The sequence below is a fragment of the Saimiri boliviensis genome, chromosome 4 (assembly GCF_048565385.1).
Source record: "Saimiri boliviensis isolate mSaiBol1 chromosome 4, mSaiBol1.pri, whole genome shotgun sequence".
Classification (NCBI taxonomy): Eukaryota; Metazoa; Chordata; class Mammalia; order Primates; family Cebidae; genus Saimiri; species Saimiri boliviensis.
Genome location: NC_133452.1, coordinates 144,025,174 through 144,048,874, shown reverse-complemented (window position 1 = coordinate 144,048,874; position 23,701 = coordinate 144,025,174). Strand labels below are relative to the sequence as shown.

The 23,701-nt window shown below is 40.0% G+C and overlaps 1 protein-coding gene across 7 annotated transcripts in view; it reads right to left on the bottom strand.

Moving 5' to 3' along the window:
• The window catches only part of FARS2 (phenylalanyl-tRNA synthetase 2, mitochondrial), a 529,294-nt gene that overhangs the window by 234,849 nt on the left and 270,744 nt on the right, over positions 1-23,701 (bottom strand). The window lies entirely within an intron of this gene.

Here is a 23,701-nt window from a genome sequence, read left to right as displayed (position 1 = left end):
CAGATGGGAAATGTAAGCAATCACAATATGCTCAGAAGTAACAGCATTGAAGGGAATGAATACCTTCTAAAAGGTGAATCTACATTCTATGATGTTTGTCAAAATAGAAATATCAGAAACAGTAAGAATAAAGGCATGAATCCAACATTGATTTATCATAAAGTTACGGATAAACAGATAAATCTCCCATTTACTATCTTCCTCTGAGCTGAGCCAGGGAGCTGCCAAGCACAGCAGTCCTGAAGAGGCCAGACCTGGGGTATAGGTGAGAAACATGGCTCAGGAAAAGGGTGAACCAACTTCATATAAAAGGGAGCCCCATGGTTGCCACTATGATGGCAGTCTAGGCTCCACGGTAATATGTCTCAGAGTCAAAGAGGACCTGCTTCACCAGCCTGATGTGGCCCGGAATGGAGCAGAGTAAGAGCGAGCAGAGGGAGTACCACCAGCTGGAAATCACATCTGCAGAACACAGCGAAGGGAGGCTGGGCCGTCCTGTGTGAATAGGTAAGCTGCACACGAGGAGGGAGTCTGATGACGAGAGTTCGTTTCACATTTGAAATGGCCACAATAGACAGTGGGTCCTGCCATTCAATTGTTGCCACACAGAATGGCTTAAATCAATGAGTCTTAAAATTAAAGTCATTACTCAGATTGGCCAATATCCAAGAATTCTAATGAAAAGATAAAAATAGGTACCTTCATGAATACAACTTCCAATTAATTTTCTTAGATGGCTCACTGGAAAGCTACACTGCTAAAAGTTAGATGTTCCAGAGCTGGTTTATTAGAAATGTTCACTGGCCTAAGTGGATGATTGGCAGGACGACACTAACAGGTTGATGGGGGAAAAGAAGGTTGCTGGTTGTGCTAGGGATATGCATGACTCTGGAGCCTCAGTCCCGTGTGGCTGTCAGTAGGGACAAATGGACACCCTCTTCTGAAGACAGGAGACTGGCTCTACCTGAGAAGACCCAAAGCTAAGGTAAGTGAGGGGGTCATTCCAGCGGGCACCTAAAATCCCACCACCTGTGTGTCAAAGCTTATGGACCAGACCTTCATTGGGAACAGAGAGCAACTAGACTCCAACTGCCTACCACTGCCTACAACCTTTCATTCTCATGATCGTCCTGATAAAAGGTTTGCCTGTGATAATCCATTTTTCACGGAGGGTTGTAAGAAAGGATAGGGTGTCCATTTGCTGAGCTGTGTCAAATTTTACCTTTAAAACATTTTGCTTCTTCTGAATCGCACCCTTGCATTGTGTCATTGGCCTATTCCATTAGTAAGACAACCCTGGAGACTCCTGTGAAGGACATGACCACTCTATCATATAGTCTTCTGTAGGAGGCTTCAAGGAAGTAAACTGATCTTAGATTTAATAAAATGCCTTTGGATCTTGGGAACAGAAAAGCCTTCTTTCTCCTGAACAACTAGATTGTTTTTAAGGATGCCATGTGCTACATCATTGGTCAAAATTCACTTTCTAGTTTGGCCCCATGGGAGCTTAGAGGCAAACTTGCAGGTCACCTCTACAACTGCACAAGTGTTGAGGGTACATTTCACTTTGTGATTCTTGCCCCAGTTTTATTTTCTTATCCGCATTTCCTCTTTGCCCTGATTATCTCAACTATTTATTTTATCCTTGGGTATGTACTTTTATCAGGCACTTCAAATTCTTTATGGAAGAAAGTGAGCCATAAATACGTAGACACTTAAAGGTACTGTCAGCCAAGGCAGGTATAATTTTCAGGTCTTTGGCACTCAGTTGTAATTTGCTGCCAAGTACCCAGGCCTGACAGGGTTTTAAGGCAGGGGTTTTTTTTTGTTGTTTTTTGTTTTTTTGCCTCATTCCAAAACTAGAGAGTTCCAGTAAACTAAAGTCACCAGAGTAGAAAATTCACTGTGGAGAAACATTCCCAATTAGACAGAATATGCAGGATTGGAAGCAGTTAGGCATTTCGACTAATGTAAGTCTGTACAGCACTGAGCATCCTGTGCAGGAAAACTTTTTGTATTTATTATCGTTGAAAATCTTCCTAAGAGGGTGAGCCTATATACAGGAGCAAAAGACTGTAAGAGAAGAATCCAGAGATGGGAAAGTTTAAAAAAAAGGAGAGGGCCGGGTACAGTGGCTCATGCCTGTTATCCTAGCACTTTGGGAGGACAAGGCGGGTGGATCACGAGGTCAGGAGTTCGAAACCAGCCTGGCCAACATGGTGGAATCCCATCTCTACTAAAAATACAAAAATTAGCTGGGCGTGGTAGCACGTGCCTGTAGTCCCAGTTACTTGGGAGGCTGAGGCAGGAGAATTGCTTGAACCCAGGAGGTGAAGGTTGCAGTGAGCCGAGATCGTACCACTGCACTCCAGCCTGGGTGACAGAGTGAGACTCTGTCCCCCCCCCTCCAAAAAAAAAAAAAAGTAGAGGAGAAAGTGGAGGAGGAGGTGAGTGGCAATAGAAAAGAAGACAGTGAGAAGTTATCAGCGTGAAAAGAGAGAAACAAAATTTATCTTAAAACTTAAAATATTCTAATCTCACGGGGCGGCCCTTCTAAGCAGCAGCTGGCTTTACAGGTTCTGCCTCTGCAGCTGCAAAGAGGGAAGCATTTGCAAAGGAGAGCCCAAATCACAGAGGTTCTGCACACGGCCTTTTACCTGCATCTCTAACTCGAGAGGAGGCCTGGACATCTCCAACAGGAGCAAAGCTCTGTGTGGGGACTGGGGTGGGGAGGGAGCAAAGAGCACAGCAGAAAGCCAGTGCTCGACTTTCGACCACAATTGTTCCAACAACCCGGTCGTAACATGATTTGGTCGTAAGTTGAGTAGGCTATATGTACAGTACTGTGAAATGATGTTATAAAAATCTTTAAGTCATATTTTATCATAATTTTCTTTCATTATTGTTATATATCATAATTTTCTTTGTTCATTTTATGCCATTTATATCATCTCTATACCATTTTGTTTCTTATTTTTACATTCATCAGGTTTAAGTAAAACACTGCATTACCAGTACAACTGGTTTAATATTTGCGAAACATACAAAATTACAAAATACAGGTGCATACAAAAATACAAAATACAGGTGTAAAAAATACCATAGGAAACATTTTTCCAATTGCAAAACATCAAAATACATAAACATGTACGAAGCATTTTATCGGCCGCTGGTGCTTGGCTGCAGATCGTTGATGTCGTCATCTGAGGCAGCAGTTGGGGTTACCGGAGTTGGTTTTTTCGTAAACATGGTGAGCTTTGTCTGAATTGTATGTTTCTTTTTTTCTTCATAAATTTCATGATACGGACGAAACACATCATGCGCCATCCATTCAATTCTTATAAATCGTTCAATGTTTGGGTCCATTGCTTTGAAATTTATAAGAAGTTTATTCAGTAAAGATAAACCATCTGATAATCCTTTAGTGGTGAACTTTCTTTCTGGCTCCTCCTCTTCTTTCTCTGCTTCTCTTCTTTCTTCTTCCGCCACTCTTTCTTCTTCCAGTTCAATTAGCTCTTCATTTGTAAGTTCATCAGCATTGAAAATCTGTTCTGCTAGATATCCCTCATCTGTAATTAATTCATCCAGACTATCAACAAACTTACGTGCTCCTTCCTCATCTGCACTCGCTGCTTCTCCAGTCACTCGAACACTATGCATTTGGAATCTTTTCTTGAATCTCTGGAACCAGCCAGTGCTTGCTACAAATGCTTGACTGTAATCTTCTCCAGCACGCTCCTTCAGAGTCTGAAATAGACTTCTCGCCTTCATCTGCACAGTAAAAAGACTTAAAGGTGTCCATTTTTGAATTTGATCTTCCATCCAAATATATAGCAATTCCTCCATTTCGTGGATGGGCCCGCTTCGTTGCTTTGTTACAACTGTTGATCGCATGGGTGCAGAACCTTTCACAGCTTCACGAATTCTTTCTTTATCTTTCAAAATCGTCGACACAGTCGAGTGTGATAACTTCGTATCACGTGCGATCACATTCACTTTCTTTCCTCCTTCGCACTGCTTAATTACCTTCATTTTCGTGTCGAGATCGATGGCCTTTGTTTCCTTCTTGGCAGGCTGAGGCGTAGACAAAGACAATTTCCTCTTGGTAGACATCTTGGGAGGGGTTTGATGAAAAATATCCAAGACACAAAACACAAATTGCTGTACCGAGTCTGGGATAACAGTTGAAATGGTGCACGTGGAGATGGTAGTGCTGCCGGAAGCTGGTCCGCACTGTCGTACGCCAAGGTCTGCGCTGCCAGACACGGAGCAGTCGTGGCTAGCGACTGTGGTCGTAAAGTCGAATGGCCGTAAGTTGCATAGGTGGTAAGTCGATCAATACCTATAATAAATGTCATTGCTCAGTGCCATCCCATCGAACGCACAGGACATCGGTGCTGTCTGTGGAAGGCACTGGGGAAGGGGTAGGGATACTTCTCAAACCTCCATCCCCAATGTCGTTTGTCTCGTTCAGCATCATGCAGGAAAAGTACACTTCGACAACTGGAGAAAGGGCTGAGAACGGCCAAGTGTGGAGTAGGAGACTGAGGTCTATAGGCAAGCAGCACTGTACTTGAGTTGTACCAAGGCAAGTGGCAGCCTCTGTGCCTTCAGCTCAGGGTGTGTGACGATCCCGAGCCACAGAAAAAAGGGTACCTTTATACCATTATACCTTCATCAGTCAACGCTAGAAGGTGAATAATTTTGGGGGGAAAATTAAGTTTCAAACAGTATCTGACATTTACATGATTATCTCTCAACTTCCAACAAAATTAGCTTTTCAGACTAATCCTTTCTGAAGATTTAGAACAAGTTGGAAGGCAAGTGGTGTTTACATGAAGTCAGATGTAATTTCTGGTGCCTGTTTGAAGAAGCTACTACTGTGAGAAGACCTTTCTCATTCTCTCCTGAGAAACCTGGAAAGACACATATTCTTTTATCTATAATTCTTATCAATGACCTATTGAACCTTTTGGAGACTAAGTAAAATCCTTACTTCCGAAAACAATTTACACCATGCTACATTGGTCAGGTCCAAACCTGTCAATCTTTCAGAGATGAAATATAACATTTAATTTGGTTTTCATTGTACTTGATGCTATGAATGAGAATATAAAGGGATTAGAGTAGCAACATATTAATATTCTGCATTCTTGATCTTATATGGGTCTGCCTTTTTATCCTCACCATACTATCACATACTAATAAGTGGCAGAGTTTACTTTTGACTTACTTATAAAAAAGGAAGGACATTCCAGGCAGATACTCCTATTATTTCTGAAGTTTTAACATGAGAATGAAGAAAGATAAATTAAAACTAAAGAAAATAGAGGTTTAAAGTGATAGTTTCACGAGGGCTCACTACAAGAAAACCACATACTAATATCCCTTATAAACACAGATGTAAAACCTCAACAAATTACTAGCAAACCAAATTTAGCAGCATATGAAAAGGATCGTATACCATGATCAAATGGATTTATCCCAGGAATACAAGCAAGAACGGTTCAAAATATAAAAATCAATCAATGTAATAAACCATAATAATAGAATAAAGGAAATAAAACTCATATAACCATCTCAATTGATACAGTGAATGCATCTGACAAAATCCAACACCATTTCATGACAAAAATATTCAGTAAACCAGGGAAACAAGGCAATACCCTCAACAAAGTAAAGACTATATACGAAAAACCCATAGCCAACATCATACTCAGTGGTGAAAGTTGAAAGCTTTTCACTCATTCCACTTAGATAAATTTCACTTAGATCGGGAACAAGACAAAGATACTCACAGTCACCACTACTAGTCAAATAGTACTAAAAGTTTTAACCAGAGAAATTTGGCAAGAAAAACAAATAAAAGATATCCTAATTGAAAAAGAAGAGGTAAAATTATCTCTATTTGCAGATGACATAATTTTGTACGTAGAAAGCCCTGAAGAATCCACACACACACACACACAAAACTGTCTGAACTGATAGAGAAATTCAGTAAAGTTGCATGATACAAAATCAACATACGCAAATCTTGCACATATTTGCATTTCTATACACTAGAAATGCAAATTTCAATGCAATGAACAATCTGAAAAGGAAATTAAGAAAACAATTAGAGTTACAAAAGCATCAAAAATAAAGTACTTAGAAATAAATGTAACAAGAGGCAAAAGACCTGTACATTGAAAACTATAAAATGTTAGCGTGAGAATTTTAGGAAGATACACAAATGGCCATTAAGCTCATGAAAAGACAGTCAACATTATTAGTCGTTAGGGAAATACAAATACGAACCACAATGAGATACCACTTCACATCTACTACAGTGGTTTTAATAATAAAAATAATCATAAAAAGTGTTAAGAAGGATGTGGGGAAACAAACTCTGTGCATTGCTGTTGAGAATGTAAACTAGTACAGTTACTGGGGAAAGTAGTTTGGCAGTTTCTCAGAAAGTTAAACATGGATTTGACCATATGACCCGATAATTCTCTCTCTCGAACTGTGTGTGTGTGTGCACGCACATGTGCACGCATATGTATGCGTGCAAGTGTGTATATATGTGTTATATATATGTATATGTGCCTCTGTGTGTGTGTGTATCTCTAAAAGAATTGAGTAACAAAGCTCAGACATTTGCACACCAATGTTCATAACAGCATTATTCACAATAGTCCCAAGGTAGAAACAACGCAAGTGTCTGTCGCCAGATGAATGGATAAACAAAATATGTTACTTATATACAGGGGAGTATTATTCGGCCCTAAAAAGGAATGAAGTTCTGATACGTGCTACCGCATGGATGAACGTCAAAAACAACATGATAAGTGAAAGAAGCCAGGAGAAAAAAAGTCTATAATTTCCCTTATATGAAATATCTAGAATAGTAAGCAGATTAGAGTTTACTAGGGATTGGAGGGAGAATGGAATGGAACGTTCCTGCTTAATGGGTATAGAATTTCTGTTTGAGGTGATGAAAATATTTTGGAGATTGACAGTGGGGATGGTTGCACATCATTGTAAATGTTATTAATGCCACTGAATTGTACACTTAAAATGGCTTAACTGGCTGATCTTATATTATGTAATATTTTATCACATAAAAATAAAATTTCAAAGGGTATAGATATTTAAAAGCTTGAAGAAAGTTTTCATGTGTTCTTCACTTTCTGAAAGGAGAACAATATACATGTATTTTTTCTCATTGCATCTGTCTCTGAAAACACTGAGCTATACTCATTGAGCCATTATACCACCAATTATTTCAATGGACTTTAGCTTTTTCTCTCATAAAATGAAGAACAGCAGTGATAGGGTGTCTCGAGTTCCTCCCAGCTTTGAACAGTATATGATTTGGCTCAGTTTAGAAATAGTTAACTGGGGTTCTATTCTAAATCTCCTTTAATGAAATACAAACTACTGCAGAATAATTCCGCTTAACCTTTAAGAGCATAACAAAAGATACCTACCAACTGCTCTCTCTCCTCTGGCCACCTGGTCCCCTTTACGCCTTGAGACAGGCAGGTACACTCAATGTCACACCCCTTTGGGGCAGTAATGTCCAGGGGGCACGGTCTTCCCTCCAGCTGTTTCAGGTCCCTGTTTGAATGTTCCCTTCTCAGTGAGGTCTCCTGGCCACCCACTTTAAGATTGTAAACCTGCCCATCAACCTATTCTCCTGAACGCCCTCAACTCTGTCTTCTTTTCCTCAGAGTATAACACCTTCTAATATTCTACAGCCTTTTCATTTACTTACTGTTGACTTTCAGACCCCCCTATTAGTGCATGAGGGTGCAGGAGGGCAGCATCTTCGCTGGTTTTCGTCACTGATAAATCTCGAGTGGCTGAAACACTGTCATACAGCAGGTGCTCAGTAAATATTTGCAAAGAAACAACAGAATGGTATGGTAAGAAAGGTTTCAAGATTTTCCCACTTTTTAGTTTACTGGCTTAATTTGAATGGATAATATTATAAAGAATTTCATGCTATAAGTTTCCAATACAAGTGATGACTTTCTTTAATTTTGTATCTCTGAGAGATTGTATCTATCATATTATAAAGTGATATTCAACAGTAGTGATATCAGAGGTGCCATTTCTGAAAAGACATCTCAGAAAGGACAGAATTGGAACAAATAAAGTAACGATAGAAAAAAAAATAATCTTCTATTCACTGACCCCTGCCTCCATCACCATTCACTGAGCTCTGCTGTACACAAGGCATCAGCAGGCACAGGGTTGCAAGTCCCCTGAGGCCCAGGATCTTATTGCCACTTCTGCTTCACCATTCTGTCTATTTGATTTTCTTCCCCAATGACTGAGCTCTGGAAATGCAAACAGCCTCTGCATCCTTAGGTTTCTCCTCATAGACTGTTTTGTTACAAAGCCAAGAAACAAGTGAAATGCTTAAACAATTACACATTGGGAAAAAAGGTTTTGTACTATTTTAAGTATATATTTTCCTTCCATGTCAAAAGGGTTGACTTCTAGGAATTCTTCAACTTAATGAACTCATGTGTTTTCCAAACAACTGCTACAAGGAGCACTAAAACAATCAAGCAATTAACAGTCATATTTTATAGAACTTCACCCAGGACAAAGAACTTCACCTATATTATCTTGAGTTTTATCCTCACACTGCCCCTATGGGAAATGTCAAATTGCTGACAGCTATGTTGAAAAGATAAACATCATTTAAGCAAGATCATGTAGACACTGGGACTTGAAACTATCTTTTGACTTTAAGTCTGCACCCAGTGAATGTTTCCCTAGATTCACACTAAAGCACTAAGAAGGGCTATGTTCAAGGTATTTCAAAACATCAGAAAGTGCTACTGATCTCTGTGTACTCTCTATGTTGTCACTGCTGATTTCCTTATTGACTAGGATTATTCTATGAAAGCCAGTAAAATGGTTTGTATAAGTGGGTGCTCACATATACCAGCAGATTTCTCTTCTGAATGTTGGGTTTTATCACTCCAAAACACCTTTCACACTGGATTTGACTGTAATATACACACAGACCAGGCCGGGTGCGGTGGCTCAAGCCTGTCATCCCAGCACTTTGGGAGGCCGAGGCGGGTGGATCACGAGGTCAAGAGATCGAGACCATCCTGGTCCACATGGTGAAACCCCGTCTCTACTAAAAAATACAAAAAATTAGCTGGGCATGGTGGCGCGTGCCTGTAATCCCAGCTACTCAGGAGGCTGAGGCAGGAGAATTGCCTGAACCCAGGAGGCGGAGGTTGCGGTGAGCCGAGATCGCGCCATTGCACTCCAGCCTGGGTAACAAGCGCGAAACTCCGTCTCAAAAAAAAAAAAAAAAAAAAATATATATATATATATATACACACACACACAGACCTACCGAGTGAACGGACAGGGCTAGTATTTAGCAAAGGTACTGAACAAAGGCTTCCACATCCCTTGATTGTTAGCTATAGTGATGGACACACAGGAATAAAAGCACTGTTGTATCCTGGCGAAACACTGCACATCTGGAGGCAGGCCAAGAAAGGCCAGCACAGCTAGTAAATTCTGCTTTCTTCTCTTCCAGCCATGGATGTAGTCCTTCACCCCCTGCTTCCCAGTCACAATACTTGAAGTGCTTCCTCGGAGACTCGCCACTGGATGACTGACTTTCCAAGCTGTGCCCAAAGATCGATCTCCTGCCTGAAAAATTTCTCCAGATGTATATATCCTTGGCCCCAAACACTCTGTCAACAAGTGCTTCACCTAATCCAAAGGCAGACCTCTCTTTTAAAAGAAAGCTTTCCATGGCATGGAACAGACCGTGGATGAGAGTCTCTGGGTCTTAAAAGCAGTGTTCTTTAATACGTTCTGAGCTGGATGGCATTCTAATCAACGTACTGCGAAAAATTTTCACACCCATCTGAAAAAAACTCACTTTAGACCATCCCCTTTCCTTCCTGAGTCCTAGATTTTGGTTCTCTGGAGTTTAATAAGGAAAACTGCAGTGTCTGAAGTACATACTAATGAGCAGTGCGTCAAGCAATTCCCAATGGTCCTGCACAGTGAGAATCCTCCTGACAAGGAAACTGTACAAAGTTTTGGTCCCACCGGGACCTGTAATCCCAGCATTTTGGGAGGCCGAGGCGGGTGGATCATGAGATCAGAAGTTCAAGACCAGCATGGCCAAAATGTTGAAACCCCATCTCTACTAAAAATACAAAAATTGGCCAGGCGCAATGGCTCACGCCTGTAATCCTAGCACTTTGGGAGGCTGAGGTGGGTGGATCACCTGAGGTCAGGAGTTCAAGACCAACCTGGCCATCATGGTGAAACACCATCTTTAAAAAAAAAAAGAAAACACAAAAATTAGCCAGGCATGGTGGCAGGCACCTGTAATTTCAGCTACTCAGGAGGCTGAGGCAGGAGAATCACTTGAACGTGGGGGGCAGAGGTTGCAGTGAGCCGACATCATGCCACTGCACTCCAGCCTGGGTGACAGAGTGGGACTCCGTCTCAAAAAAAAAAAAAAAAAGAAAAAGAAAGTGTTAGTCTCTCTTTCTCTGCAGTTTGAACAGTAATACACCACCCCCCAACCATTTTCCAGTGACTGCTCAAGGGGAAAACTGGCCAATGAGATCTGAGTGATATAAAATATAAGATATAAGTGAAAATCTGCTAGGATGCTCATAGGCAAGAGTTTCTTTTCAGATAAAAGGCCTTCCTGAATGACTTCCTTCTTTCTTCCCACATTAGATGCTACCACTCAAGAATATACTGCCTGGAGCTGCAGTAGCCAACATGTGACCAGGAGCAAAAAGCTGGAGGTCAGTAGCCCTGTATTTATATGGACATTTATTAATATTTATCATCTATGTATAAATTACATATTCATATAATTATATATGTATTCATTATATAGTTATACATAGATTATAAATATATATCTACTGATATATTTATATAAGTATAAATATATATCTGTTGATATATTTGTAAATATATCTCAATTTATATATTAACATATTTACATTAATATTGATATAATTATTGAAAATATAGTTATATATTTGATATTACTACAAATATATATTGATTATATAGTTATTGCTATTTATATTTATAAGTGTCAATAAAAGTATTTTTTATATTTTATAATAATTTATCAAGCCATCTGAGATAGGTTGCATACATCATTCTCCTTTACCAGTGAATACTTCTGTGTATACCTCCCAAGAACAAAGACATTCTCTTATACACATCCATAGTACAGTTATCAAATTCACGATAATTCACATGGATGCAATAACCTCACCTTATCTGTAATCCATATTCACAGTTTGCCAATTTTGCCAATCATGTCCTTGTGGCACCTTTTCCCTCCCATTCCAGATCCAGTCGAGGATCACATATTGTACGTAAATATCATGTCTCTTTAGTCTTTATTAGTCTTGGACCATTCCCTAGCTTTCCTTTGTCTAATAAGACATTGACATTTTAGAGAATCCTAGCAGGTTGTTTTGCGGAAATGTTCCTCAAGTTGGCTGGACGCAGTGGCTCACACCTGTCACCCCAGCACTTTGAGAGGCCGAGGCGGGTGGATCACAAGGTCAAGAGATCGAGATGATCCAGGCCAACAAAGTGAAACCCCGTCTCTACTAAAATACAAAAATTAGCTGGGTATGGTGGCATGCACCTGTAGTCCCAGCTACTCAGGAGGTTGAGGCAGGAGAATTGCTTGAACCTGGGAGGCAGAGGTTGCAGTGAGCCGAGATCGCGCCACTGCACTCCAGCCTGGCACCTGGCAACAAATGAGACAGTCTCAAAAAAAAAAAAAAAATGTTACTCAACTTGAGCTTGCTTAATATTTCTTCATGACTGGATTCAGGTTCTGGACCCCAGCTGGAACACTACAAAAGTGCTATGATGTCCTTCTCCAGGTGACGTATCTGGAGACCCTGACACTCACCTATCTGTTTCAGAGCTCCTCTAGGTCATTTATTTTCTGCTGCAAAACAAACCACCCCAAAACTTCGTGGTTTAAAACAGCTGTTCACTGATCTCAATGTTGGTTGGCACTTTGGGCTTAGGTGGAAAGTTCTTCAGCTCTCAAATGGGTTTACTTACACATATGTGGCCTGCTGGAACTCAAATGTCTGGTGCTGGCTGCCTGCTGGATGGGGCACTTCTGTCCTCTTACATCATCCAAACAGCTAGCTTGGGTTCATTTATGTGGTGGTTGCAGAGTTCTAATTGCAGCAAGAGAGCAAGCCCCAGAAGCGATCACCTTTTAAGCATCTGTTTTCATCATGTTTGCTACTCTCCTGACCAGCCAAAGCAAGTCACAGGACCAAGTCAGATTCAAGAGGCAGAGGGAGCCTGTCTACCCTGCCATTAAAAAGGCCGTGAGAAGCCATTAGAGTTCGCTTACATTGCAAAGCCTGTTCAACTGCTTTATTCCAATATTCATTTGCTCATTAAACTGATAATTACTGTGACTTGTTTTTGTATAAAAAAAAATGTGACAGATGATTTCTGGCAAACAATATCATGTAAAGGAAGGAGAAAGAAAGAAACATTGACTTGCTCACCACGAGTCAGAAAACATGACCTCATTAATTGTCACATCAACTCTGTTAGGTCACTATCACTAGCTCCATTTTATAGATAAGAAAACCAAAGTTTACAGAGTTTAACTAATTTGTCCCACATTATACAGCTATCTAGAAATACTTCTGGCTGCAAGCAACAGAAAACTCTATTAAAAGTGATCTAAATAAGAGACGTTTAATTTCCATAAAAAGGATTCTGAAGATAGGCATTTCAGGATTTGGTACAGGAGCTCCAAGGTGCCACTGAAGACCCCTGCTCTTTTTTTCTGTCTGCTCCAACATCCTTAGCAGGTTGGTTTCCATCATTATGATGATGATCTCATAACTACAAAATCGCTTCTTTATCTCCAGTCACCGTGTGTCAGGCAGGAGGAAAACAGAAACAGTTCCAGTGTGCATGACTTACATACCTGTTGCTTTTATGGGGAAACAAAAGCTTTCCCAAGGGTCCTCAAATGCTTACATTTCATTTCCCCAAAATGGTTTGCTTGGCTACCCTTAGATTTAAAGAATATGAAGAGCATAACTGCCTGGCTTTTCAAAACTCTCGAGTGGGATGTATGCAAGGACAAATGGGGCTAGGACTGCCACTGAGTTAGTCAACCAACAGCAAGCAAATACTATTATCTGGGATGTGAACCCAGGTATGTGTAACTCCACAGTTAATGCCTTCAAGGGATGTATACTTTCAAAGCAAAGAGAGAAAGACCTATAAATGCATATGCAAATCAGTGCCATGAGGGATAGGAATTAGGTTCTTTGGGGTGACAGAAAAAGAGATCACTTTAAATATCCTGAACAAGGATGTTTTGGAAGTCAGTCATATGTAGTCTCAAATGATGTGTAGGGGATTTAAAAGTGAGCTAGACACAGTGACATGTATGTACCTGCAGTCCTAGCTAAAGTGGGAGGATCACTTGAGCCCAGGAGTTCAAATCCACCCTTGGCAACAGAGTGAAACCTCCATCTCCTTAAAAAAAAAAATACAAATTTTAAAAAAGGTAAAGATCTTCCAACAAGAAGGAAAAGTAAACAGAAACTTATGAAGATAGAAACGTGAAATGAAGATGAGTTGACCAAACTGGTATGGGGTCTTGCAGAACCTTTTGCAAATGTAAAGGGAATAGTTATGCCTTGCTTAGTATTTATTAATAAAGGCTAAATATATACCGGCTTGCATGTAATCTACCAAGGACTCATACACCGCCTCCATCAGCTCCCTTTGACTAGCCCCTTTGTCTTTATGTATTACAAAAGACATAATACATAGTACAGTATTATGTCTTTCATCCCTTTGCCTCAAATTTCAATCTAAGTTTTGAGAACTCAGAATGAAGTACTGTTAAGCAGATTATTGCAAAAAACAGTTTTCATTCAGCAAAAGTTAGATTTCCTAATAGTGTATCAGCTTTGAACAATTTCCATTTTTCAGACAGATGTTGTTTTTGTTTGATCGTTTGTTTGTTGTTGTTTGTTTTTAATTGCCTGAATTGTATACGGAGCTTCAGGAAACAATATATTCCCCCAAATTTATGGGTGAGACTTTAAAAAAACTGAATGATATTTTAAGTGCATTAAAATGATCATTAATCAAATAATCACTTTCAACTTAATGTGGGTTCTTCGTATATCAATTTTTATAATGTGAGTCATATCCCTAAGAGGAGTTTGAGGAAACACTGTTGGAACATTGTACAGAGTTGTGAGTGTTGGGAAATGTTTTCACTTACTTCAAATGTATTATTAAATTCCTTATTAAGAAGAGTTATCAAAACTAGGCCACAAGCAGAAAGTTAACTAGAGTTTAGTGAGTTCACTACAGTAAAAATAAGACTTTGGGGAAGAATACAGCAGAAAGGAAAGGAAACTGAGTAAATCCTCTGAGCCAAAATTATGGAGACACTGTGACTCTAGGAGATATGCCATTGGATGGTAGGGTCAACACAGTCCCTCTGACAAATATCATAAGCCTTTATTGCTCTGATTCCACTCACAAAATAGATTTATAGGGTCATTTCCAATTTGGGAGAAGCACTGGCCCAGCACATGACTGGTGAGAATAAAACCCAAGAGTTGACAGAAGGAAAAATCAGTGGCTATTGCACTTGAATAACATACATACACACACACACACACACACACACACACACACAAACACAGACACAATGCTGTACATGTTAAGAAGAGTGCCTGATTCCTCCCTGAGTGTAGAGAATACGAAAATCCACTGATAAACCTTTTAAACACTTTCACCCCATTGCTGAAATTTTTGAAGTATTATGTTAGATACACTTATCTGTTTCTTTCTCTTAAGAAACCAGGCATAATAGTGGCTTTCATAGCTCCACTAGAAAAATTGCTTTCCAAAATAAAAGTTAATAGTGCTCTATTTCTTGTCACACTATTATAATTTTTTAACCAGGAAAGGAACTTAATTTAGAGTAAGTGATGCCACTGTCACTTAAATGTATGAATGATAAAAGGGATGTCAGCTGCTCTAATTCCATAATTCCCAAGTAATGACAATTAATGAAATACTCTTTACTAGAGGGAGTTGTTTTAAGCAGTAGATAAAGGAGTCATTGAGCCTTTTAAGATTTATTCTCATAACCAAATTGGATCTCTCTTCATCATTATCCAAAATATAATTAAAAGATGACATTTAAAAACAAACTAGAAAATCACATTGCATCCCACTCCCAAAGGAAAAGCAAGTGAGAGACAAGTCTTTCCTTCCACTGGAGCACTGGGAGGAATTTGAGAGAAGTTTCCATCTCTAACTTCTAACTTTCGTGCTTCAGCTATCACCCTGCAGCATCAATCTCACTTATCAATACAGGAAACGCTGGATAATATTATCATTGAATCTTATTGGATAAATACTAATTGAGTGGTTTCACTGCTGCAGCAATATTCTTCAACCTTTCCAAAAAGCAAACAAATCAATAGGGTTGCCTTGTAAAGACTTCTGTTTTCTCCCTCAGTTTGCTCCAGTAGCGTAAAATTATTGAGTTGCACATCTGTGGTCTTCCTGTTAGAGCATCTATTTGGCAAACTATCTGCACCAGGAGAAAAGGCATCCTTTAATATTTGCCCAAACACAAAATTCAGTGGCCTCTATAACTCCTTGGCTGAAGTTAAGTTAATTATCAATACACAAAATTTCGGAGTGAAAGTTAAACCTCTTGATCCAATCTATTCTTAAATATCTTAAAGGCAAGTAACTAAAACCTAGGCAAGCTCTTTGAACTGCTTTTTCCTCCTTATTTTTAAATCTTAATCTAGTAGTTTCTGTTCCCCTCACTGACACTCACACTGTTTTGTTTGTAAGACTTAACTCTAACACAGTGTTTGCTCCTGGAGGGCACATCCCTTATGAAGCCACAGTAATCAGAGGTTGATTAGAGGCATGTGGTCAATGCCATTCTGGAATTCTCCAGGGCCTGAGCCTCTCAGTTGTATGCAACTACTTACAATAAAACCTGAAAATGCATGGATCGTGTCCCAACACAGTCCTGAAAGGACAGTGTTCATTTACTGTGTTATGAAATATGTAACAGCCGGCAACGTTACAAAATATTAGCTACTGATTTCCCACAGCAGGAAAGCCGGGGATGGAATAAAAATCTAACCATAACAATAAGTCACTAATAATATTAAAAACAAACCAAACAGATTTTTTTCCATCAAAGTAGAAAATAAGAGTTTTCTTGTAAGGGCTCTGTTTGCTGGGAAGAATGCAGACGCCCGAGAAGCGGAGGCTGTACATGCAGCCATTGCTTTTCCAGGAATTCCAGAGGAAAGCCAGTGCCCGAGGGAAGAAGGAAAGGCAGCACTTCTGCATTCTACAAAGGCCTACTTATTAGCCATTTCCTGCTCAGAGTTTCCCCAAGAAGCAATGCCTGCTCTTTAGTTGAAAAAAGAGAGCAGTGGTCTCAGGCCAGTGGCAAAAAGCTACCGTACAGTCCACCAGGGCTTGCTTTCCTTCTCAGAGGACAACTGGGCTCTAGGGAAGCTGCAGTCTCTTGCTGTCCTATGGGCATAGCTATAATCACACTATTAGCTTAATCACACTATTCACCTATCAGAAGAGTAGACAGGTTAAGAACCCAGACACTGGAGCCAGACTAATGCTGGCTGCACCATTTACTGGCTGGTGATCTTGGACGAGTTATTGAATCTCTCTCTGATTCAACTTCACCATTTGTAAAGTAAGGATAATTGGTAGTACTTACCTCCTAGAACAACTTACTGTTAAGGCCTAAATCAGTTATTACAGAGAAAGGGCTTAGAAGAGGGTCTGGTGCAAAGGAAGGATTATAGAGGTACCGGTCAGTATTATCACTATACGGTTCTGTGTAGATACAAACATATAAAGTAGCAATGAACATCCTTTGCTTTTAACTTGGGATTTGTCACTGAATCTTCACTGTGAACAAACTGTTCATATCCTATAGTAATACGTCTTCTCTAAATCTTCTCATGTTCACACAGCAGCTTGTATTCTGCTTGAGGGGCTCCAGGATTCCCTGTAGCTTCCTCTGCCTATGAAAGCAAGGGCCTCTTCATGACCAGCTCACTCTGTAGTCAGGCAGTCAGTGCCCTCGCAATCCCCTCCTTCCCACATAGCCCTTTATCCTTGAAATCCAGCACACATCCTCTTTCAAGTTCCCTCTCTCATATGGGTCTCACCGCGTGTCTTACGGAATGCTCACTTTAATGTTTCCTTCCCATAGGTATCAATGTTATCTCAAAAGATGTGAATATGAGTAGAACGTTAAGTGGTACATTATCTATTGTCAGTAGAGGTTCCAAAGGCTAAAAAGAATCGATGCTGGGCAAACTGTGAAACAGTGAGGCCAGTCTTTTTATCACTCCCCTTTATGCTGTATTGGTAAAAATTAAGAATTCATCATCTTATTGGAACAATGACCCCTCTGAAGAATTATCATTAGCTATCTCCCTTTCCCTCACTCCTAGGGAAAAGAGACAGTGGCTCTCCTATCAAAGTAATGATTAGGGGGATTTGGGAAGCCACAAGGAGAACTTGGCATATGTCTCCCTGGCTTTGAGGGACCTAGGGACTAACCATGATCCATACCTGACAACCCTAAAGGGTCAAGGCTACAGTTGTGTGGCTGGAAAACACGACACACAGAGAAAATGTGCTAGATAACCGTAGAAGAATTGTGAGTTTGCTGTCGCCTACACTGGCACCCGAGCACACAGCAGCAGTCGGTGAGCCTCCAAGAAAAGCGCCCTATGCAGGACGTCGGAAGCAGTGGCCGAGCCGACCGCAGCAGAACGAGCCCACAGGGGTACCACTGAATACAGAGACCCTGAGGGGGGACCCAACCACAAGCCAGATATGATATCACCCATGCCTGGGCCTCTAATCAAAAGTCACTAGTGGGGAATCTCCAAGAAATCCACCAAAGCACTCCCATGAGAAAAAAAAAAAAAGTTAGCTTCTTTATACTGGTCACACCTAAAAGTCACCCACGCTGGCGGATTCCAACTCTGCCAGTCAAAGAAGCCCTTTGTTGTCCATGCCCTACTTCTCTCCTCCCCACCTGGCCCTTTCTTCCCCTTGCTCCCGGCTCCACCACCGCCATGCCTGGAGCTTCTATACCTGTGCAGGTCTTCTGAGCTGAGGGAGGGAAAGAAGCTTTAAATTAGATGGAAGATGGAAGCCTTGCCATTAGACTAGACTGGACATGAAAATGACCGAGAAAGTTGTAAGATCCCTTGAAATTTCACTCTGAATGGGAAAGACTGGCAGAACTCCATGAAGGCAGTGATGTGAAAAATAAATCTATTCCAGAAGTTTACTTCCACTGAGTCCAGCTCACTGAATGCAATGGTTATCAATAGGTTTTACGTCCACCTTCCTTCCCCACTCCCTCATCCCAAATGGCTGCATTTAGTTCTCTTTTCCTTTCTGTTTTGTTCTATACCGTACCTGGCCTTGTCTCCTTATGCCTCTAGCTAACAAAGAAACACCTGAAATATTTAAATACTTTATTCCCGGCTCAAATTAGAGTAGACATTTATGTTAAAAAAGAGTAGAAATGATGAAGAAAGAAAAAGGAAATAGCTAAATGTCGGATAAATAGGTCCAATTTCTCTATTCTTATTCCTTTCTTTCCAATGTTAAATCTTGCCAAAAAAGGCATCCATTTAGTCAAGAACATGGCTCGCTCTTCCCAAGCAAATTCAATGCATCTTTCAGCCATGGCTATGGAATATAAGAAAGAAAACAGATGGAGGAGGAACTTAAAAGAACATTGGAATAGCAATGGATAAAAATAAGATATTGGTTGGCAAAACCAAAAAAAAAAAAAAAAACATACTTCCGCTGGTCTGAGCACATGAAGCTTCTATAACAAAATGTGTTAATGAGGCAAACCAAATTGGTATAGTTTATCCGTGGAACAATGATGCAGACTGTCCCTTTCATCAACAAACTTTGTCAAGTCACACCTGGGCCAGTAAGAACGATGTACATAGAGAAGATGCTATAGGAAAACCCACATTCTCCTCTCCCGGGTCACACAGGAAGCTACATGTCCTAAGCCCCTTGCAGACAGACTGTGGCCACATGACCTTGCTCTTGCAGTGGCATCTAAGCAGGCAGACAAATTATGAGCCCCATCAAGGTCTGGGCATAGGAGACCCTCCAGCTCTCTCTTCCCTCGCTATGAAGACCTTGGTGGCCATGTGCTCCAGATCTGATGACTGTGCATGGTGGACTCCCTACTGGTTTCTCTCTGAGAAATAAGTGTCAACGAATTAAGCCACTTAAATTTCAAGGGGCTTATCTGTTAGCACAGCAGCAGCCTAGACTATCCTGACTATTAATCAGCCCTAACATTCTGTTACATAAGAGAAATCTGGAGTTACCAAAGAGTTATATAACCTCCGAACGGTACCAAACTCTTAAGGTCAATGACATTTTATCCTAGTCCTTTAAAAATAATTTTGCTCACTAATTACAAACTTTTCACTTAAGCTCTAGAGGAGGAGACTTGTACAGACTCAACCACTTATAAACAGTTACAAAGAAGATAATATTTCTTAACAGTGCAAAGGTTCAATAAACAAGACTTTGGCTAAAATATGAGAAAAGAAAATCCTTGAGTGCCTAAGGACCTACACGCTGAAACGGGTTACATAGGGAGGCTGTATAGCCATGAGTTCTGCAAGTCCCTATGATTAAGACTGACAATCATATATAGTCTTGCCTGTATCCAAATTTTAGTTAGTTCCTTGCCTAGCTTGAACCTCAGGGTCTTGGTCAGAAGAGCTTTCCAGCTTTATAATTCTTTGTTCAAGCAATGGCTTTCTATTACAGGAAGAAAACAGAGGTAACTCTGGTGTGCATTCATCTGACAACTATTTGGTGAGTGCCATCTATGTACGCATCAACACTGCACCAGTGTGGGGACACAGCAGGAAATAAAGAGTGCCTGCCTTTCCCGTCCAACATTCATATTCAAGCAGCTTTAGGGGATACCCTCACCTTTTTTTCCTTGTAGAACAAGACCAATACCATATATTGAACACAGCTTCTGAATTTGAATGTCAACTGCTAACTGGTACTCTAAATACTGAATGTTATCAAATGTCAATACACAATGTCCCACTGCCTGTCAGCACCAAAACCCAAATCTTACATACAGGCTCAAAAGAAATCATCAGGATCTTCTTCAAGCCTCTAGGATTCAATTGTTTCAAAAGTTTGTTGTTTAAAAGTTAAAGCAGAGAAGCAAACAAAATATAAATACGAAAATAATTTAAAAGGGAAAGGAAGGATTTCCAAGAACTCCTAGAAGTATGCAAAAAAGCTTCTAAGAACCAGAGCTCATCTGTCGTGTGATTTCATCAGGATAGAGGCAGGAACAAGACTGTCACTCTTGTTGTTAAATAACACCTGTCAAAAGCAGCCTACCCTGATTCTTTTGGGGGTAGCATCCAAATCCATCATTCAGCAACCAATCAAAATCCAACAGGACATTAAAAATATTCTGATTCACTAACACACATACATGTCGATATTCTCTGATTTTCGATTTCAATAAATTTACCATGAATTTTTAATCAATATTTTTCTTCCTTTTGGGGCTATATTTCTCTGAGAATGTGTCCTTCATGTGTTATTTTTCTCAGGAACTCCAAGGATAATTTGAAAAATATGGCTTCATCATTTTTCACTCATCAGATTGGCAAATGTGTCAGTCTGACAAGGAAAAATGTTGGCAAAAAGGTAGACAAACAAGACTTCCACACGCTGATGCCAGGGGTAAGCAGGGTAGACAACAGGCTTCATTTATATCTGTAATGTCATCTTTCTTAAGCTGGTGATGTGAACAGGGTATATAATTCCTCCATATTTTTTGGAATGTTTGAAGTTTTTTTAAATAATAATTTTTAGAGTATATCCTGTAACAGGACAGGTCACTTTCTTCACAAACTGCCAAATACAAAGAAGTAACTACGCAAGTCTAAGAAAGCAAGACACAAGCACTTTCCTAACTGGGCAGCTCTGAACTACATGTGGCTATTCCCAGCAAGAGCCAGACTCCAATGGGAAGTTGTGAATAGCTGGCCACCACCTGTAATTACAGCCTTTTAAAAAATGCCCACATGGAGGCCTCAGGAACCTAGAAATAATAACATTATTAATTTTTAAAAAATCAACCCTGCATGAGCCCAAAGTCAGTTCAAATCCAACCTTTGAAATAAACTTAGGATCTTCCGGTTTTGCACACCCTAGGGGGCAGCGGGGTCCTCCTTAGTTTCAGGCCAAGAGAGGGTACTATTGTCTACCTCCCCTGAGTGCTAAGAGCACAGCATTGTGGGGAACTAGCCAGAACAGGGAGACCTCAATCTATTTGACACAAAGCAAAGTCAAATTTTAAGGAACTCAACAAAGGTCACTGCTAAAACTTCTGAGCTTGAATTCTCTCTTCTAATTTGCTTATTCAAAGCAACACAATAATATTATGAAGAGAAGCATCATCCACTTTCTCAGTATAGCTCGTTATTAAGATCACACCTCAAGCGATCCAGTGAGGCACAATGGAACCAACACTGTGTAGATGGCATCTACAACCAGACAAATAAATTTGATGATACAGGGGATACTTGTTTTATTTTATTATTATTATTTTAATCACATAGGGAACTGGACTCAGAGTCATACTGCCTTTAAGAGTGTAGTTTAAGAAAATGCATACTTGCAGGGCTGGGTACAGTGGCTCACGCCTGTAATCCCAGCACTTGCGAGGCCAAGGCGGTGGATCACTTGAGGTCAAAAGTTCAAGAGCAGCCTGGCCAACCTGGTGAAACCTCACCTCTACTAAAAATACAAAAATTAGCCAGGTGTGGTGGCATGTGTCTGTAATCCCAGCTACTTGGGAGGCTGAGGCAGGAAAATTGCTTGAACCTGGGAGGTGGAGGTTGCAGTGAGCCAAGATTGCACCACTGTACTCCAGCCTGGGTGACAGAGCAAGGCTCTGTCTCAAAAAAAAAAAAAAAAAAAAAGATAAACGATATAGAAAATGCATACTTGGAATACAGAAATGCTCTTTTATAACTTCTTGCTGGGAGTACAGAAATTAATAGCTTTATTGTTGTTCTAGTTCAGTACTTACTCAGTCTGTCTAAAATCATGACCTCTTTCTTCAACCAACCTACATGTTTAAAACTCTCCCATCACAATAAAACCTGCCTTGACCAGTACCCCTTCTAGCATACTCTACTTCCTGGTTTCTGGACAAGCTCCTTGAAAGACTAATCGAGACTCATGGTTTCCACTCCCTCAACTCTCATTTACTCTTCAATGCAATTAAATGCAGCTGCAATCTGGCTTCTACCACACCATTCTATTAAATTACTTTCACTGACATTGATAAGAGCCCCTAGACTCTGATGCCAAAGCTGCTTTCTAAAGCCAATCTATCTTACTGCAAGTTTCTGCTCTGACACTGGAACCAACATCCTTCTTTGGGTTTGCGCAGACGAACCATAGCTCATATACTCAAGGCTAGAGCCTGGTCACCACTCTGTCAGAGCTTTTGGGAAAATTTTCCAACCACAATTTTGCATTCTATCTAGAATTTTGTATGTTATACACCATATCATGTATTGTATCGATATTTTAGAGTTAAAATTTTTATGACAAAATCATCACTCTTACTTTGTGCAAAATGGCTCCTTAAAACCCTCATGTGATATCAGTTCACACTAATTTGAAAATCTTCTAAACATCCAACAAAATTGCAAGTGCTGCTACTGTAACCAGTACAAAGCTTCTGTTTGCTTCAGAAATTCTCAGATTTCATAAGGAATTAGTTTTGCTGCTAATATTAACAAAAGAAGAAATAAATTGCATTAGAAATTATTAGTTACCAATGTTATACAATTATTTAAAATATGAATTATCAAAAAATACTTCTTGCTTGATGCCAACACTCACATTATTAATAACAGAAACATTATACCTTTAACATTAATTACAATAAAAATTAATGATCCTTGATGGAATCAATTACGGGTTTTTAAATATAAGTAATCAATTACAGTCATATACATTCCTATATTTTCCTCTTGTCCTTCCTTAAAAGTTCATGTTCTTCCAGCAACTATTTCTGTTTCCTATACTTCTCATTCTATAATCTCATAGAATTTCACTGTTTCAGCCACCACCTGATCACTTCCAGATATATTTCTCTAGGTCTGACATCCTTCCAAAACTTCACTCATCTACCGTAACCTCTTTTGAATATGCCACATCCAAGTTACATCAACATTTCCAAAACGGAACTCACTGTTTATTCTTCCCAATACATAGTCTACTTCTCTGAAATGCTAAATCTCAGTTTTGTGACACAACTACCCACCTGTCACCCAAAACAGAAATCCAAGACTCACATTTGACTACTTGTTTCAAATTTCAAATCCTGATCATCATAGTTATAGCCAATGCCCTCATGCAACCCCTCATATTTGCTCCTTGGATACAGCAGCAGCCTTCTGCCGAGTATTCCAGCCTCTGTTGTAGAGCCTGGTGAACCATTACCCACCCAGCCTAGAGCTAACTAAAGTGCAAACAT